This window comes from Sphaeramia orbicularis, chromosome 19 (assembly GCF_902148855.1).
Source record: "Sphaeramia orbicularis chromosome 19, fSphaOr1.1, whole genome shotgun sequence".
Lineage (NCBI taxonomy): Eukaryota > Metazoa > Chordata > Actinopteri > Kurtiformes > Apogonidae > Sphaeramia > Sphaeramia orbicularis.
The window spans coordinates 22,028,966-22,049,886 of NC_043975.1; the positions used below are offsets into that span (position 1 = coordinate 22,028,966).

Consider the following 20,921-nt stretch of genomic DNA (forward strand, 5'->3'; position numbering starts at 1 on the left):
CAAGCAGCCGCCACTGTTCCAATCACTGGTGAAAATCACATGTGTGTTCAGTTTAATTTGCAGGTTACACCCCAGCAACAGCTTATTCTATATTCAGATTCTGTTCATCTGATAAAGGACTCAATTTGTTCTTGACTAGCTATCCCAAGTACTGCTAAATCTAATTATATAGTGAACATTTGTGAACGACAGATTTAACATATTCCTGCATTCTGTTATCTAAAATTACATCATTTTATATGTTTGGCTCAAGATTAGTAAAAATCAAAATGTACGAATCTAAGATCATTTGTACCGTATGACATTTACTGTAATTCATTCCACGTACTAAAAGCTAGTTTCCACGACCAAACACAGAAACATGTAAAGCTCTTGTAAATGCCCACACAACTATTACTCTTCCCCATCTGCCTGCGTTGGTTTCTTTATCATTTGTATCTATAATTTCGAGAGTTGATGATATAAAGGAGAAAAAAAAGTGTAAGTCCTAAAATTGGTGCTTATATTCAGTCAGTCCTCCCCGGTATGATCACTCACTCTCAGCACAACTAATGATTTCTGTCTCCCCCAACCCCTTCAACCCACGATCCTCAATAACTTTCTCCTACAGAATTAAAACTTCTAATTTAACACATGATTTTTTTCCACTGTCCACTGGTTTGTTTCTGTCCCTAATAATATCATTTTAAAGTTGGATGGATTCTGTTTTTAGTTTTATAAGCTATGATATAGAGAGTTGCCGTGAAAGAAGACTGTGACACAAATGTTGTAATTCTAATTCTGTACACCACCACAGTAGATCTGAAATGGTCTTTTAGCTCGAATTGAAGGGATTTAACAAAACATATTGCATTTACCAGTTAGGAATTACAACCATTTTAAAAGTAGTCCTTGACCGTCAGTCAGTGGGTTTACATGATACCTTAAATAAAAGTAATGATTGCGTTCATCTGACTGAAAATGGCCTTTAAAAGTACATGTAAACGTGCTAGCTTGACTGAAATCAAAGTTTTAATAGTTGGCCTGGGTCACATACTGTAGATAATGTCTTTTCAAACTGATCTACTCTGAAAGGGACCAGGGGCCTCATGTATAAAGCGTGCGTACGAACAAAAACCTGGCGTACGCCCATTTCCACGCTCACATCCAGATGTATAAAGAATGAAATGACCGTGGAAATGTGCGGTCCTCCACGCCAAGTCCATAGCTGGCATACGCACATTTCTAGTGCTTTTGAACCACTGGCGACACTCAGGGTGTATCCACACCTGAAAAGTCCTTTGGTCCGCTTATTTGATTCGGATCAAATGGGGACTTTGTTTTTTTCATTTAGGTCGGATCGCATTCACATTGTACTTTTTGCAAGTGGACCAGAATTCGTGAACACAAGCACGCATGTGACGAACTGCGCTAGCATTGGAGAGAAAATTTGGGGGCGGAGTGAACCAGAGACGGCCGGTGTTGATGAAAATAAACATGGTACTCCAACATACAGTTATTATTTTCGGAATATAAATTGCATTTTTACTGACACAAATTTTCGAAAATAATGTTAACACTCAAGAAAAGCTCAGTCGGAGCCAGTTTCATAATACGGGCATCTGACCAAATGTCAATGCCAGATTCAGTTTCCTCATTGCTCCACGTCTGTCCACAGCTCATAGCTGCCGCTAGTAGCACTGACCACCCGTAAACCTCGGCTACTTCCAGTGGCTACAGTGGCTCGTCAAGCACAAAAAGGCACAAGATTCCTTGGTTTGGTTCGGTTTGAGGTCGGTTATATTCACACCAGAAGTGAACCAGCCCAGAGTCCATTTGGAAGCGGTCCGCTTGTTTGGTTCAAATCAGAGTTCGGATGTTTGTATTCACACCTAAAAAAAAGTCCAGACTTTCTGGGGAAACGAACTCTGGTCCGTTTTAAACAGACCGAACGTGGTAGGTGTGAATCCACCCTTAGAGGTGACACTGAGAAACTGTTAATAATGTGGAAAAGGTCATTCCTCTGATTGATGTGCACATCAGAGATACACAGATGAACAATGAACACACCGGTACGTCATCCTACTGCCAGAGCAGCACATCCACCCACCAGAACCAGGACCAACCAGACCTTGGACCTATCAATGTCAGTCCTGCCTGGGAGGACATTACGTCCAGCAACAACCATGTAAAGAGACAAGGACACAGAATTCACTGGTTGATAAATGCATTTATTGTAGTGTTCATGTCTGTGAGAACATTTATTAGTCGGTCTAGTCGCTCATTGACGCCGTCGATTGTCCTCACGATGTCCTCTTGTGACTCGGGTCAGTACAGACCCATGCCAGTCGGATGGGCATCAGCAACTGGCTGTTGGACCAGAGGACTGGTGTGGGGAGGCAACAGGAAGCCTCTGTGACGGGAGGTTGATACTGTGTCTGACCGTCTTCTGCCTCATTGTTGGAAAATAATAATTTGAATGATTAAACATGAGTCAAAGTCTTTGATTTCCTGACATGATTACGCATGAACCTTTATCTTGTTTGGCTGTGATCAGACTGTTGTATGACCCGTAGAATGAACTAATGTATGACTTACACAAATACTAAATATATATTTACCTGGGGGTGATCTGCATCAGCCCTGTGACAAAGTGTCACCCACAATAGCGACGACTCAGCTCAAACGGGCTGAGTTCGTCTCTTTTCTCCTTCTGCCTGTTTTGGCCTCCGCTTCACATCCACCTTGACGTCATGTGATCATGCAGAGAGCAGAATCCCAGAGGGAATCCCACCTGCAGGCCCTGTTTATGCTGATTTGCATATTTAAATGTAGGTGTGGAGAGGGAGGAGTCAGGTACTCCAACATATACGTTCAATTCCACGCTGATTGGGATGTATAAAGGAAGTGTGCTTGGATTCGGGCATACGCACAGTTTTATTCATCTGGATTTTTTTGTGCGCACAGACTTTTCTGGATTTGAGCGTACGCCAGGTTTCAGTATGAAATCCACGCAGGTCTGTATACATGAGGCCCCAAGTGTTCTGCACATGCTCTAGAGCTCCATGCCAAATCTTGACTTGGTAGTGCAACACCATGCATGTCACCTGCATAAAAAGTAGAGCTGCTAGAAAATATGCTATTTACAATTTTACAAAGCTGTACATTGTCGTGCCAGTTTACTTCTGGGTTGATGACTTAACTACTGTTGTGGTCTGTGATGGCACAGGTTAATGAGCTGAAAGAGTGCAAATGCCACTTATCATAGTGGAGGCAACATTTATTTCAACAATAAATCAAATACACTCCTGTGCATGTAGACTGGGACAAAGACAACAGTCCTTTTAAATGGCTACAACCATAGCTCTAAGCCAGAGTTTTTCAACCTTGGGGTCGGGATCCCTGGAATTCATATGGGGTCACCTGAAATTTCTAGTAATTCTAGTCTAGTAATCTAGTAATAAAACAAGTAAATAAATTACTGATAAAAAATATTTTTTAATGATTCAATTTACATTTCATTATAATTAAAACACCACACACTTTTCCTAGTAAAAATAAAGTTCAAACTTGAAAAGCACTCAGAGAGCGCAGACCTCCGCCAAGGCAGATCAGTGGATTGAGGTCTGTCGTAAATGCATATCCCCCCAACCTGAACCGTGAGTCTTGTGGGTAACCTGCTGATCCGTTCATCACTAGTGAAGGGGGCTTTATCAACAGGACGCACCACATCGGGGCCAGTTCCCTTTCGCTTTGACTTTGCAAAGGGAACCAGGAGACTGTTGTTGTAGAGTGGATCATTGACGCGTGCAGTCGTACACATCTGTATCATTCCGCTCACTTAGAGTACCAATCAGGTGAAATTGGATAATCTTCCATGGCACACCTGATGATTTCTCAGGGGAAACACTGGATTAGCGTGACCCCAGTGACCCGTTGCTCCTCCACAGTGAGAGAAGCTAGTCGAAGTGGTTGGGGTAACTGATAAAGTCTTCCCTTGGGTGACTGTCTTTGGAGGTCTACAAGGCAAGGCTAAATGGGTGGAGGCCTCAGGCTAATCCACGATTCACGAAAGGAATTCTATGTCTCAGATGGCCTTGGGAGCTGCTGCAGATCCCCTAGGACGAGCTGGAGGAGGCTAACGTAGACGGCAAAGCCTTGGGTGTCTCCCACGACCCTGAAATGGACTAAGTGGATTGATGAATGGATGGATGGGCTGAACCAGGGGTCTCAAACATGTGGCCTGGAGGCCAAAACTGGCCCGCCAAAGGGTCTAATCCGGCCCCTGGGATGAACTAGTGAAATACAAAACTTACACTGAAGAAATTCGCAATCAAGGATGTTAAAATTATTATAGGTCAATTCAATCTAAAATGGGTCAGACCAGTAAAATACTATCATAATAAACTATAAACAATGAAAACCACAAGTTTTTCTCTTTTTTATTGTAAAAAAAAAAAAGGAAAATTACACAGGAAATTTTATATTTACAGACTAGGTTTTTACAAAAAATGTGAATAACCTGAACAAATACGAGCAATCTAAATCTCTTAGGAGAATTAAGTGTAATTGCACAAATATTCTGCTTGTTATTAAACGTTTTGTGTATTTGTAGATCTACTATGATCTGTAAGTTGTGATGAACATGTGAAAATGAGAAGCTGAGGCCCAATAATGGCATAAATTATTAAAATTGCACCTTTTTTTCATAATACATTTCATTTTGTTCATGGTTGTTCATGTTTTTCCACATTTTCTTAAAGGATAGTTTGTAGATGTAAACATTTTGATAGTATAATTTTACTTTTTTCCACTTTGAAACATACAAGTTAGCCATACAAATTTTGGAATTGATATTATTTATATATTCTTAGGTTATTATTTTTAATGATCCGGCCCACTTCAGGTCATTTCGGGCTGTATGTGACCGTTGAACTAATATGAGTTTGACATCCCTGGACTAAACAGTCATGAAAAACGTGGAATGTTGATACTTTAAGAGCAAAGTAGGAATGTGTTTTTTTTTTCTCTGTGTTATCGTTTGTAGATCTACTGTGATCTGTACGTTGTGATGAACATGTGAAAATGAGAAGCTGAGGCCAAATAATGCATAGATTATTAAAATTGCACTTTTTTTTGTAATAAATTTCATTTTGTTCATAGTTGTTCATATTTTTCACATTTTTTTTAAAGGATAATTTGTAGATGTAAACATTTTGATAGTATAATTTTTTCTTTTTTCCACTTTAAAACATACAAGTTAGCCAAACAAATTTTGGAATCTGTATTAGTTATATATTCTCGTTTTTTTTTGTTTTTTTTTTAATGATCCGGCCCACTTCAGGTCATTTTGGGCTGTATGTGGCCCTTGAACTAATATGAGTTTGACACCCCTGGACTAAACAGTCATGAAAAACGTAGAATGTTGATACTTTAAGAGCAAAGTAGGAATGTGTATATATTTTATTCTCTGTGTTATCGTTTGTAGATCTACTGTGATCTGTAAGTTGTGATAAAAATATGAAAACTAGAAGCACTCGGAGAGCGCAGACCTCCGCCAAGGCTGATCAGTGGCCCCCCCCGTGGGCCCCCCCACCCCCGATCACCACCAAAATGTAATCATTTCTTCCTTATCCCATTTCCAACAAACCCTGAAAATTTCATCCAAATCTGTCCATAACTTTTTGAGTTATGTTGCACACTAACGGACAGACAAACAAACAGACAGACAAACAAACAAACCCTGGCAAAAACATAACCTCCTTGGCGGAGGTAATGAGAAGCTGAGGCCAAGTAATGGCATAAATTATTAAAATTGCACTTTTTTTTGTAATAAATGTCATTTTGTTCATAGTTGTTCATATTTTTCACATTTTTTTTAAAGGATAATTTGTAGATGTAAACATTTTGATAGTATAATTTTTCTTTTTTCCACTTTAAAACATACAAGTTAGCCATACAAATTTTGGAATTTGTATTAGTTATATATTCTTGTTTTTTTTTTTGTTTTTTTTTTTAATGATCCGGCCCACTTCAGGTCATTTTGGGCTGTATGTGGCCCTTGAACTAATATGAGTTTGACACCTCTGGACTAAACAGTCATGAAAAACGTAGAATGTTGATACTTTAAGACCAAAGTACGACTGTGTATATATGTTTTTCTCTGTGTTATCGTTGCATACAGTCCCCATGTAGCTCTGAAATTGACAGATTTATACTAACACTTGGCTGTGCTGCGCTGCCAAATTACCTGTCTGGAAGACTTTATTGGTACTTAAACAATCATTTTTACAAGCCTCCTGTATTTTGCCTCTATTAATATACCATCACTCATGTCTCATATTTTTTTCAACATGTCAGTATTCTCTTACCGCTTTTAAAAAACCTTCAAAGAGTAAGCACAGGCACAGTAGAAAGGAAACATAAACAGCCATGAAAGAGTGTATCGTGGTTAACATAAAGCCTCTGGTCCTTGGTGTGGATGTGTTCTCAAAGCCCACGATGCTTATCAAATCACTTCTTAAGGCTTTATGAAATATAACTTGCTTGAGAAAGAAATAAAGTAGACTACTTTATGTGCATACCAATGGACACATTCACAAATATGCTTTTTCGGCAGGTCCGCAAATGAGGCTACTATGAAGGGATAATGGATCTTTTATAGCTTTTACAGACTTTCTTTCTGTAGCAGCGTATTTTCAGTTCTGTTCATCTTTCTGATACAGTATGCAACATGTAACCTTTATCAGCATGATTACTTTTCAGCTAAATAGGCTTCCCTAACCTCTGAGTCCACTCCTCCTGCCCCTTGCAGAGTAGCAGAAGTGACTGTAAGATCACCGTACTTTAACCAGGCATCTATTCTGTGTGATTCAAGTTGCGAGGTGGCCTTGTCTGCCTTTTAACACCAGCTACTCTGTCTGGCTGAGTCTCCTCACAGAAGAGGATCCTCATTACACCTGCTAGATCTGCCTGGAAGCCAAGGCTTTAACCTGCAGGTCACCCCACAACATTTACTTGCAGTAACATCGGGAGTATAAAAACAGATTCTCGCCTCTACCGCCACAAGATAGTTCAATCTTCAGCTTCACCCTCTGCCGCTGTAATACTGGTTAAGATGAACGTAATGGAGTCTAGGAAAGTGATCACCTTGAAAACATATATATTTATCATTTTTATGTGTCTTATTTACAGTTAAGTCAATAAACACTTATATGATATTTGCTCAGTTTAGTTTATTTGTTCCCATTAACAACTTATATAAAACAGTTTATCGTCAGGTAATAATAACATGCATTATTATACTTATATACTTTATTCTTATTATAATATGACAAGTGCAAGATAACATGGTGGGCACAGATGACACAACTAGATGAAGAAACACGTCAGACACAATTTTACCATCCTTAGTTGTAGTCTAAATGATTTTATTTACATTTCTTTATAACTTTCTACTTTATTTCCTTTGTAACAAAACAAAGAATCATAGAAATTATGTATTGCATCACTGATCTAACCCCCTCAACCCAAAAAAATGCCAAAGAAAAAAATGACTAAAGCAATGAAATGATGATGAAAATAGACACTTGTTTTGTCTCAAAGGATTAAGAAAAAAAAAAGAAAAAAAAAAAAAAAAATGACAGTGTTTTAGTTGTTTTTACTTTTTACATCAGGGGTCGCAAACTCATTTTCTTTTAGGGGCCACATTCAGCTCACTTTGATCTAAAATGGGCCGGACCAGTAAAATAATAACATAATAACTTACAAATAATGACATCTCCAAATTTTTGTCTTTGTTTTAGCGCAAAAAAAACCCTATTAAATTCTGAAAATACTTACTTTTATACACTATCCAAACAAAAAAGATGTGAATAACCTGAAAAAAATGACATTTCTTAAGAAAAATAAGTGCAATTTTAAAAATATTATGCCTATTATGGATCGGATCTACAAAGACACTAAACACTTGGTAACAGGCAGGAAATTGTTAAAATCGTGCTTAATTTTCTTTAGACATTTCAGGTTGTTCATATTTGTTCAGGTTATTCACATTTAATTGTTACAGGATAGTTTGTAAATGTAAATATTTTCATAATTTAATGGGGTTTTTTTGCACTAAAACAAAGAAAAATATTTGAAGTTGTTCTAGATTTTTTTGCTTAATTCAAGATTTTTTTTCTAAATTTGAGTTGGTTTTTTTGCCTTAATTCAAGATTTTTTTTACTTAATTAAAGATTTTTTTTTTTTTTTGGCTTAATTCATAAATTTTCCTTAATTCAAGCTTTTTTTTTTTTTTTCTTTTAATCTTAATTCAACTCAAGACTGTGGAATTTTTGTACTTTGCAAAAACATTCTACGGGCCGGACTGGAACCTGTGGCGGGCTGCATTTGGCCCCCGGGCTGCAAGTTTGAAACCCCTGATTTACATCATTTACTGTCTGGTGCGTGGTGGTAATGTTAGTGGCTGACGATGATGTATCGTTCCTTTTAATTGTGCCCTATTGGACCTAATTTTGGGGGAAAAAAAAAAAATACTACATTCATTCATTTGTTTCAAGCTGAAGAAAAAACACAACTTTTTATGTCTACAAGGAACTAATAGCAGAGCAAATACATTCATAGAGGTGATCTAGACAACATAGCAATTGCCATGTACACTAATAATACCAAAATAAATTCAGTATGTATTGCTCGAAAAGGAGTGGGAAGTAGAAAACGTATTAAATCCCACCCCCACCTCTTATTTATACAACATAACACATTAAAATCAGTAAGTAATTTTGTTCATCCCTTCATCATGCCATCATTTGCCCATGTGATATATGCCAGTTTAGAGCATAAGTTACAAGTCTATAAGGTCACTGTTTGTTGGAAAGCTCTTTAAGTATCACATAAATACATAAATGGAACGACTATACGACCAAAAATCGTTGTCATCGTAACTTTCAGTTTTCATCTTCATCTGTCTCAGCAGCTTCAACATGACCAGACTTGTTGTGATTTCACTTATTTAAAGGATTGTCACCACATGGGATAACAGATGCAGTCTACTGAGCCATTTCACACAAAACTAGATTTTTCTTTACCATCTTTACCAGAGAGTGAGCCTGTTTACATGCACACCAATACTCCGATCATTATCTTATTTCTGGAGTTCTCAGATTATTTTAGTGACCGTGTAAACAGGATAATCTCATACGCTTTATCAGATATTATCAATTATCTGATTATAAGAAATCGGATTAACACACCTGGATTTCTCCCCAATACTCCGATGTCTTACTGCATGTATACAGGTTAATCTGATTTATTTTGTTCTTTTACGTCTGGGCATGTTTAAACACAATTAGAATCCTAGAGAACAGAAGTTACGTAGTCAAATGTGAGCGGAAGACAACAGGAAGTTGAAGTCTATCATTACTACGTATTTTGAAAGAAATCTGATAATGGACCAGAGCGCTTGGAACATTTTCAAATATCACGCTTCTTAAAGGGGTCATATTTTGCTAAATCCACTTTTATTAGTCTTTGGTACATTTATTTGAGTATTTGGGGACTCTAACAGTTCAAAAAGTTTGAATTTGAACCCTCCAGGTGCAGCAAAACTATCTTTATATTCATTATTTATTTTATACATTAATGACATATGTGATGTATCAAAGATAATGCAGTTTATTTTGTTCGCGGATGATACAAGCTTTCTTTGTTCAGGAGATGATTTAAAAACGTTAGTACAGAAAATAGAGAACGAGATGGTTCAACTCAAAAAATGGTTTGATATAAACAAATTATCTGTGAATTGGAATAAAACTAAGTTTATGGTGTTCACAAATAGAAAAAAGGAAGAACATGTTTCATTGTCTATTAATGGGGTTACGATTGAGAAGGTTTCAGAAATTCGTTTTTTGGGTGTAATAGTGGATGATAAACTAACATGGAAGTCACATATTGCTTATGTTAAAAAAAAAAAAAAAGGTGTCTAAAAATATTTCTGTATTGAGTAAAGCAAAATATGTGTTGGATTATAAAGCAATGAGAATTTTATATTGTTCACTTATTCTGCTGTATTTGAGTTATTGTATTGAAGTATGGGGCAACACATATATGAGTAACACAAAACCATTGTTTTTATTACAGAAAAGAGTAATAAGAATCATGTATAATGTTAATTTCAGGGAACATACAAATGAGTTGTTTATTAAATCAGGATTGTTTAAGTTTAAAGAGTTGGTTGAATTAAGGACATTGCTGATTGTGTTTAGAGCGAGAAAGACTTTTGCCAGCAGACTTGCAGAGATTATTTGTTTTAGTATCACAGGATGAAGAACATAGAAGGAGGTTTAATTTTAAACAGCAAAGGGTACAGACTAATGTGAAGAAAATGTGTATTTCTGTTGTGGGTGTCAGGATGTGGAATTCTTTGGCAGTGGAAGTGAAGAGCTGTACAAATATTTTTCAGTTTAAGAGGTTGTATAGGGAAAGAACAGAGGAGCTTTATAAAAACATGTAATGACATAATTCAACTCATGGATGTTGGATTTATTTTATTTGCATTGACTATCAGGTAAACTGTTTACTGTAGTGACTGTAATGGCAACGTATTTGATGTGAGCAGATGTTTCAAGAAAGGGGCAGGTATTAAAAGTTTTCTTCATCCTGCTCCTTTCCAATCGTTTAGATTGGAATGAATGAATAAAATGAAATGAAAATTTTGGAAAAATCGAGTGGATTTCTACAACCTGTTTTAATTCCTGCTCAATTTGTTACTTTTATAACTAGTTGCGTCACAACATTTGCACATATAAGGTCAAGACTTCCGACGAACATTTCTCCGAGTACGACATAATTGTTTGTCAGCAGCAGCGGTTGTAGTAAAAACTGAAAATATGTCCAAACTTTTTTCCAATTACCTAAAATGTTCAGATGTTGCTTGAACGGTACAGAGCAGCAAAGTCGACAACCTGGAGGGGGCGGGGCATGAAGTGGCTCATTTGCATTTAAAGGGCCAGCGCTAAAAACTACCTTTCTGGTGTCATTACTCAGAAATAGGGTTGAAGATGGACCTGTGGAGTTGAATTAATGAATTCAGACCCAAGCAGAGCATTTACAGTTTATGTACACCACAGGGAAATGTTTAAAATACATAATTCCATTTAACAAAAGCTAAATATCACTCCTTTAAGTGCATGTAAATGTATTAGATCTGATTATTACAATTTTCTGATTACTCCCAGATTTCGGACTTTTATGGTCATGTTAACAGTCTTGTGTCACTTTCTTGGTTTGTACAGTTCTATTTTAACTTGACAACCATACCATACCATACCAACTTTATTTTATAAAGCACGTTAAGAACTTTATAGCTGGCCAAAGTGCCGTACACGAATCATAAAACAAGGAATTAAATAAGTAAATAAGTAAGTAAAAACAGTGATAACACAGGGTGCAAACTGGGCTAAGAACAACAAAATACAACCATCATAAAAACAAAGACAAATTAAAATCTGATAAAAACAGCAAAAGAAATATAAAAAAGAAACATCTCACTCATTGATTAAAAGCCAATAAGAAAAAGTGCATTTTTTAGAGTGACAAACATCATATATGTGTAAGGCTCAGAAGTTAAAGTCATTTATGTTGAAGGAATGTAAGGTTTAACAATGGAGTAAATTATAGGGAATAAGTTAATTCAGGTATTTGTTAAAAAATATATATATATTGACAGTGTTTACACAAATAACTATTTACATTTATGTTATAGAATTATTATTTACACATATACACATTTAATTATTTTCATTTGTTGTCTATAAGCAGCCAAAATAACTTGTTGAATGTGCCTTTCTAAATCACTTAACTTTTACCGATCTAGGTACTGTTAGTTCCTGATTGGCTGGTTCGGTCATGTGAGATGATGTTTCAGGAAGTGTTGTTGTAGCTGTCACGGCACATGAAAAGTAAAGCACCGTTGTAAGAAGAAATCCGTCTCCATCCTGCAGTCTCATTTTATAAAGAATGAACTATTAACCACCAACAAACCTTCACGTTACATATGTAAATGGAGTCACAATTCAAGCATCTCCATTGACCACCATTCAGATTATTTTCCCATGGGGCTCAGTGGGAGGCAGGACTCTCTCTGTTCTTTCCAGTATTTGTTTTTTTACTGTTTTCAATGTCCACATCACTATTGTCGGCTTCCTGATAAAACCTGCTAAGTGACATTTTTGGTTGGGAATAAAAACCTGCTATCTCTCCTAATATAGCTTCAAATTTCAGTCTCCTGTGAAAGTTGTTTAGGTAACACTTTACTTGAAGATCTAGTTTATAATGCATTAAGTGCACATTCATAAGACATTATAATGCATTTATAATGCATTATAAAAATCATTACAACAGTTTATGATCATGTAAAACAATTTATACCAAGGTTAATAAAGTATTATAAGTGTAGGCATAATGTATTATAAATTCTGCTTTCATAATGTTTTATACATCCATACCAAAGCAGTGTGAAGGAATTTATTTTTTTAGGGGGGGGACTTTTTTAAGGTTTTGTCACTGGTCTCTATACCCATCTATTTTAGGGATTTCATATTTATTAAAAAAAAAAAGTATGTGATTGAATTAACAAAGATTTGGAGCTGCCACATTATTTTTTTAATTTATGTACAAAGCAACATGTAACATTTTTACTGTTTGTGTTCTTTTAATGTTTTGTTTTTGCAAAATAAAGAGTTATTAAGACCATTTTCATGTATAATTTTTGACTTAGACTTTACTTAGAGCCAGCAGATACTGCTCGTAAGTCATCATACTTGTGTTATAATATCATCAGTCATCCTGTAACTTATTATTGATCTTTATAAAGCATTATTCAGTTTCAGAAACTACATGTCACAGCAGTTCTCTGTGTCTTTATAACTGGCTGGCATTATGATGGTTAGAATGTGTTACATAACCTAGGACTTGACATTCATCCTATAAACACTTATCACTTTGGTATGGATGTATAAAACATTATGAAAGCTGAATTTATAATACAGTATGCCTACACTTATAATACTTTGTTAACCTTGGTATAAATTGTTTTACATGATCATAAACTGTTGTAATAACTTTTATAATGCCTTATAAATGCATTTTAATGTCTCATGACTGTGCGCTTAATGCATTATAAACTAGACCTTCAAGTAAAGTGTTACCGTTGTGTACATTCCATCATAAGTACCAACATTAAAGGAACTTTTTTTTTTTTTTTTGTCATATTTCACAGTTTCGTGTTATATAAACAGTTTTTTGTTTCTCCTTTAAAATTTGCCAAAAGTCACATAGCAGGTTTGATCAGGAAGCCGACGATATGAAACAGTAGCAACCTCCATTTTTTCAATTCGTTGCTGAAACTAGGACGTTTTTTTTTTGTTTTTTTTTTCTTTTACCCCAAAATCATAATGCATTCAACTCGTCCTATCTCCAAAAAAATGAAATGTGGCGATAGGTGTAGCTATGCAAGACTAGGCGGAAAGGTTTTGCTAACTGTCCTTATGACTGAGCTTGATGGGTAGATCTTTCTGAGGCCCCGTCTGATTGTACGTCCAGCTGCTTCTTCTTCCTCCACTACATTCATCTCCATCTCTCTTCCTTTGTCTCCCTTTTAGCCCTGTTCTCTCATTTCTCACTTCCTCCATCACACCTGTCTTCCCCCTCATCTTCCTCCTCAGACTCTCTCTATCCATCTCCATTGTTACCGTTATCTCCCGAGCTCTCTGTCTGTTCTATTTTTCACTCAGAGAGTACATTCCTGATGCAGATAAATGTAATGGTCCACTGGCTAGAAGCACTGCACAGCTGAGACTTGGCAGACTCTTCTCTTACTGTATATGCCCACCAGGCCTTTTTTTTTTTTTTTTTTTTTTTTTTTTTTTATGTTGCCTGTCCTCCTCATGCATCTGGATGTTACAAGGGGATGCTAATTCACAGAGGAATTGTCATCATCCGCTGGGGTTTGTTGAGTTTGAGTGACAGCTGTGGAACTCCAAGTTCTACTTTGATGCGAGGCGAGAGGCTCAGACCCTCCCAAACCCTGGTGTCAAACAAACTGAAGGCAGGATGTTTTGAAAGAAAGTTGGGAATACGGAAAGGAAGTCATACTTTTTTTCCCTGTTTCTGAGGCTCAAACATCGTCTCAGGTGGCTGGTTTACGACTAGGGATGCACCGATACCGATACGAGTACCGGGCATCGGCTCCGATACTCAGTGTGTGTACACCAATACCACTTACGGCCGTGCGACATTTACAGTTCAGTGCAGCAGGTACGCAGCGGTGGTATAATGTGTGGCGAGTGTGAAGAGTGCGGAGATTTTTCAAAATAAATGACAGTGATAAAAGTAACGCTGACTGCAAGTAACGTTAAAGACACAGACAGATACGGACGCAGCGTTCTGTCCGACCTCTGCGTACATTCCATCCGTTTTTCAGGTGCTGGTGGATGTGTACCCAGACAGAGAATACCACCGGGAATACAGAGCAAGGTTATTATCGTTAACGAAAACTAACGAAATGACGAAAACTAGAATTGTAACAACATTTTCATTAACTGAAATAAATTCAAACTATAATTAAAAGAAAAAAATGATAACTAACTGAAACTGTATTGTGTGCTTACAAACCTAACTAAAATGTATAAAAATTATGGATAAAATAGCCTTAGTTTTCGTCTTCGTCAATGTTGGATTGATATGAAATCGATTTATTTCCCTCAACCAATTTTAGCTAGCGACACCATATGATATTTCATGGTCCGTCACTTGTCGTTTAGAGTCGTCTTCTCGTCCCCACTCTACCTGGAAACATGGAGACTAACGTTTGGAGAAAGAAGAATAGTCCTGTCTGGGATTTATTTGAATTCGATGGCGAAAAAGATAAAAGAGATTAAAAAAAAATAAATTAAAAAAAAATAAAAAAAAATAAACTAAAACTTAGCATTTTGAAAATAACAAAAACTAGTAAAAACTAGCAAATCTGCTCTAAAAACAAATTAAAACTAACTGAATTAGAGAAAAAAAAAAAGTCAGAACTAAATCAAACTAAACTATAATGAAAAATGTAAAGCTACTATATATAACCTTGGTACGGAGTGGTGCGGACCGCCGCCAGCAGAAATGAAAATGAAACTTATTGCTCATTTCTCTTTTCTCTACCTGCTGAAGCTAAGTTTTTAAACCTTACCAGCGAAAACACTGCAATATTAGTATCACATTAGTGTTGCCTCTGTCGTCTCCATGTTTGTTATTAATGACTTTCTTCTTCTTCTTCTCAAAAAACTTTCCTCTTCTTTGTGGTATTTGTCCAGTATGGTTAATTCAGAGCAGCGCCCCCTGGTGGGCTAATTGACAAACGTTCATTCCAACACATTAAATGTCAGTAGCAGCACTTTTATCCAGTCAGACTAATGACAACGACAATAAAGCACATTTACAAAAGGAACTAAGAACTGGAATGGGATTATTAAGTACTCGTATCGGTACTCGATATCAGCAAGTACTCAAATGTAAGTACTCGTATTCGTACTTGGTCTGGAAAAAAGTGGTATCGGTGCATCCCTATTTACGACATTTGCTGAACTCCAATGAACTGTGCACCAACAAAGCAATTAAATGATAATGTTAGCTAAGATGCTATTTCTCCTCTGCCTCTTTTTTTTTTTTTTTAATTTAATCACTGGATTTCTAAAGACTTGGCAACCAGCAGCGGCAGCAGCCCGTCACCTTTATGGACTTTTCATGGAGTGAGTAGGAGTAGTTCACATTGATCTTTAGCAACCGATCGCTAGTGGGTGTGCACTGATAGCTGGCACCGCAGTTTGTCTTCGTCTGTGACCGCCATGGCAAAAGAGTGGGAGACACATTGGATCCACTCCATGTCCCTTTACTGACCTTTAGTCTGTGGATGAAAATACTCCTTGTTGTCTAATGCACCTTGGCAAGGATTAAATGTACTTTTTAATGTCAGTCCATTGGTTTGGCTGCAGCTTTTTCAGGGCCCTTATTCAGTTCTATTGTATAGAATGTATGCCCTTTTGCTGCTCAGAACTTGCTGTTTGTTCTACTGTACGTATCCCTGTACTTGCTTAGTGATCTGTTAACATCGGGGAGGGTACTCGGAGTTAAAAGCAAAAAAAAAAAAAAAAAAAGGCTCATCTTGAGGTTTTTCGAAAAGTGCCTCTCAAAAGCTTCAAATAAGACACATCCTCAAAGTAAAATGGGCCCAAATGTAAAGGCAAAAAATGCAGCTCGGCCATTTCGACACCTCATTATCATGTTTTGACAAGTGTCAGGGCAGGAAGCATGAAGCATTAGACAGGGTTGTGAAGAAACCAGCAGTTTCAATAAGGTTTCTAAATGATTTTATAAGAAGAGTGACAGTTTTATTTTGGTAGCATAGTTACAAAGCACTTTACATATGAGCAAACATTCACAAATAAAATACAAAACTGTACATAGATGGTAAGAGCCAACCATGTTTTACACATCTGTGTTTGGGGTCTGGAATACGATTTTGATGATGATGATGATGATGATGATGATGATGATGATAATGTATTTCAAACATGTTCCACATGCATAACATTTAGAATATTTACATGATACAAATGCATGTTTGAAAAGGAATAAGCAGAAGTACAAACTTATATGTTCCAATTACAAACCGCTCAGTTTAGTGAATTTTCTTTCTACAACTATATACACAATATACAGTTTATTCATTTTTTAATTTTTTTTATTTTTTTTATCAATTTTAACACATAAGGAATGTTAGTGATGTTTGATACTACGGATCTCCTTTCCGATCTAATACCAAGTAAAATTCAGGCTGGTATCGGCGATACCGATCCGATACCGATATTTTGTACAAATACATTTAAGTTTGCAAAGTGCTAAGACAAACAAAGCAGAAAGGCACAACAACAGAACACCCAGGAGTCAAAATAACAACAGAGGGTCCAAACAGGAGAACAGAATTAAGCTGAAATTGAAATAAAATAAGATGCAAAATAGAAAAACATCATGACACAGTAAAAGAGATAAGAAAAAAACAGTGAATAAATTTAAATATGAAATTATGAAATATTTAAAACATTTCAACAAGTGATTTAAAAGACGTCACTGATTCTGCAAGCCTTATCTCCTCGGGCAGGTCCTTCCAAAGTGGAGAGGCCCTGATGGAGAAAACATAGTCACCTTTAGATTTAAGGCTGGCCTGAGCAGGCTCATAAGTGGTTTTTTAACATGTCAGCTATGTAGCTAGGGGCCAGGCCCAGTCAGACTTTAACCCATAAAGACCCAAACAGCCACTGGTGACCACAAGCGTCCACTGATCTAAACTGTTTAATACCTGTTAATCCACTAATCCTATCAATGCACGTGAATAATTAGTGTAAAATGTAGTTATTCATCTTTTCATGGTCATCAGATGTGATGTTTGATGTTCAGAGGCTTCATAGTTACTAGAGCTGAAAGATATATTGTTATCGTTTCTATATCTATCTAACATTCAAGATATTAATATTGAAAAAGCAACGATATAAACGATATAGATTTTCCCTGCGCTCTGGAAATCACAACAAATTTCATTTTTACGATTGCCCTTGAATGCACCGCTAATTTATTCATACTTTACGTTAATGTTGATGACTGGCAGTGAGTTCTTATAAATAAAACTGCACTTTCCACATTCTTTTGTATTATGATGTCTGTATTTTTCTCAAAAATGTTTGGTTTTCACCGAACCCATAGTCATATCGTATCGATATCAAGATATCTGGCATGAATATCAAGATATGAAATTTTGTCCGTATTGTTCAGCTCTAGTAGTTACCATGGAAACACTGTCATATTCTACAACAGTGATTCACCAGTAAAACCCATGGAGTTGGATCAATGACAGTGGATGGAGACACTTGGTTTATGTTCAGTTAATGAGAGATTTGACCAAAAAAAGTCATTTTTTTCTTCAGTTTTTAATGTTTGTAATTTAATAACTCTCAACTTTAATCTGAGCTTTAATGAACATCGACATGATTAGTACAAAAAATATAGGAAAATACATGATTTAGACGGAAAAAATGCAAAATATAGAGGATAATATAAGAATAAATGGCGATAAATTACTTAGGAAAGGTTATTTAGAGAGGAAAATTCATTTGTGAACTGAGACAAAAGCAGCACTGGGTCTTTATGGGTTAACCCAACAATGCCAAACATTATATTTGATACATGAGTTTTGAAGCCCTCAACATGATCAGTGTGATATTTTTTTTTCCTTGAAAGACCTGATGTATACAATTAGATACATACAATACACAGATAATCCACCAGGGGGGAGGAATTCATTCACCAGAGGCCTTTCCTCTAACTCTAAAAGAGAGTCATTAATAAGATAAGATATTCTTTTATTGATCCCACAATGGGAAAATTCACTGTTGTCAGCAGCAAACATACACATAAACATACACATACACGTAAAACCAACAGTCATATAAATTTGAATAAAAACGAGTTTAAAAAGTGTTTAAACGGAGAGTGCAAATATGGTTTGATATGACTGCAGTGCAAAAAATATATAAATATGGATTTGAATATATACAGATTTGGACAGGTGCGGTTTTAGATATATAAAGATTGATGTGGATGTAGTGCAAAAAATATATAAATACGGATTTGAATATATACATATTTGGACAGGTGCGGTTTTAGATATATAAATATGGTGCCTATAGACAGTGATACATATAGACAGTGATGGACAACATAAATAATAATAATAATGAGGAAGGAGGCAGAACTTTGCCAATTTTGAAAAGGAATTACCAATTTGTTAGACATGTTTATGTTATATTTTTGTTTGTTCAAAAATAATTATAGTTGAGCATTGAGACCCAATGTATCAAATATGATACAAAATTGAAACCCATGCATGGAAATTGATGTTTTTGGTTGTTTAGAAGGACCAATAAAGGCTCCAATTTCAAAGAACTTGAATTTTCTGTTAATGATTTAATGGTTCGGGCTTTACAGGGTTAAAAGTGATCAGTAAAATCTTAAAATCAATTCTAAACCATACAGGAAGCCAGTGGAGTGAAGCCAGGATTGGGGTGATGTGATAACGTCTTTTAAAACCAGTGAGAGGAATATTATCACCTTTTCTAAAATCTCCAGCTCAATGAAAATAAAACACTGACATTTAACAGATGTCAATGCTGAGAAATCTGAGACTAGAACAAGTAGAATATGCCGAACAAATTATTCCATTTCTTTGACTGTAACGTTGCGTGACCTCTCTTCTCTCTTCACGCCTTCTGTTTCATAACACGCACACACCCAATCATAGTTATCACCTAGATGGATTTATTCCCCTCACCGTGGCTGGTAAATCCAACAACAAAGAGTAAATGAAATGTCTCAGTGAAAGGAGGAAGGGAATCAATTGCTGTTAGTTTTACTGTGTGTTGGCAATGCAGAGACACTGTGACTGTGGCCATGGAAGAACTATCAGGGTACGGTTCAGATCAATAGAATCAGGATTCAGACGAGCACTCCATCAGCGACAGACTGAAGATGGAGCGGGTGCAAGAGTGGTATGTTTGTGCCTGTGTTAGCAAGATCCCTACCCCCCACCCTCCACCCTTGATCGCCCTCCCAAAAGCACTGAAGGATGAGGTGTGGCATTTTGACTGTACCTAACAACCGTATCCTTCTGGCCGTGGAGGCTCAACACCGTCTGATTTCTTACCATTTCCCTCTTTTTTTTTTTTTTTAAGGAGAAGACTAACACTGCAATCTTAGCATTACTGTCGCTTAATCCCATTTTAGTGGAGAAATGAGCCCGAGGGTCCAAAACAAACTTAAAGATCCATCATTTAGCCCCACGACCTTGAAGGCCTCGTAAACAATAGTGTGTATCTGTGTTTTTTTATTTGTGTGTCTCTACAGTAGATCGCATTTTAGAGGAGAATCTATGGATCTAACCCAGGGGTGTCAAACATGCGGCCCAGGGGCCAAAACCGGCCCGCCAAAGGTTCTGGTCCGGCCCGCGGGATGAATTTGCAAAAATTACACTTCAGATTTATTAACAATCAAGGATGTCAAACTCGTTTTAGTTCAGGTTCCAATTACAGGACAATGTGATCTCAACTAAAATAATAGCATAATAACCTATAAAAAATGACTCTAAATTTTCTTAGTTTATTGTGAAAAACATAATATTACATTACACCTATAAATAATGACAATTCCATAATTTTCTCTTTGTTTTAGTGTAAAAACTTACATTCAATTCTGAAAATATTAACATTTACAAACTATCCTTTAACAATAAAATGTGAAAAACCTGAAATTTTGTAAGTACAATTTTAACATTATACTTCCTGTTGTTAAATATTTTGCGCCTCTGTAGATCCAACCCATAATATGCATGTATAAATGGTAGGCCTGTAACAGTACACAAAATTTTCGGTTCGGTACGTTTTCGGTTTTGAAAGCCACGGTTCGGTACGGGAAGAAAGAAACCCCTCAAAATGTCTTTAATACGTTTATGAATTTTTGAAAAATTTTCCCCCAATTTTTGGACACAGTAGAATATAGAAAAACAGGAATATCATTCTGCTGCTACAAATCAAATAGAAAATTAAATGAATTATGAATATTACTAAATGTATTTTAAACATTAGTATTGCACTTTTCCCTAACAGGTAGTTTTGAACAAACAACAAAAATCAAATCACAGTTCTGTCAGTTCACATTCTGCATAAAAATACCAAAAAAATTCCACATGAAGTGCAACATTAACAAGAGGACAAACTGGTATTCTGTTTAAACAAACTGAAGAGCAACTTTGACAACAAAAAATTAACCAAATTCTTTATTTTAGGACAGATAAC

The 20,921-nt window shown here is 36.2% G+C and overlaps 1 long non-coding RNA gene across 1 annotated transcript; it reads right to left on the bottom strand.

The window, feature by feature from the left end:
• Window positions 1-3,214: 3,214 nt before the first annotated feature.
• On the bottom strand, window positions 3,215-18,521 carry LOC115410495 (uncharacterized). The gene is made up of 3 exons (XR_003934099.1): window positions 18,511-18,521; window positions 18,032-18,042; window positions 3,215-3,331 (listed from the first exon to the last, which is right to left on the bottom strand). It is a non-coding gene; the product is annotated as an uncharacterized LOC115410495 (long non-coding RNA).
• Between the last annotated feature and the right edge of the window lie 2,400 nt (window positions 18,522-20,921).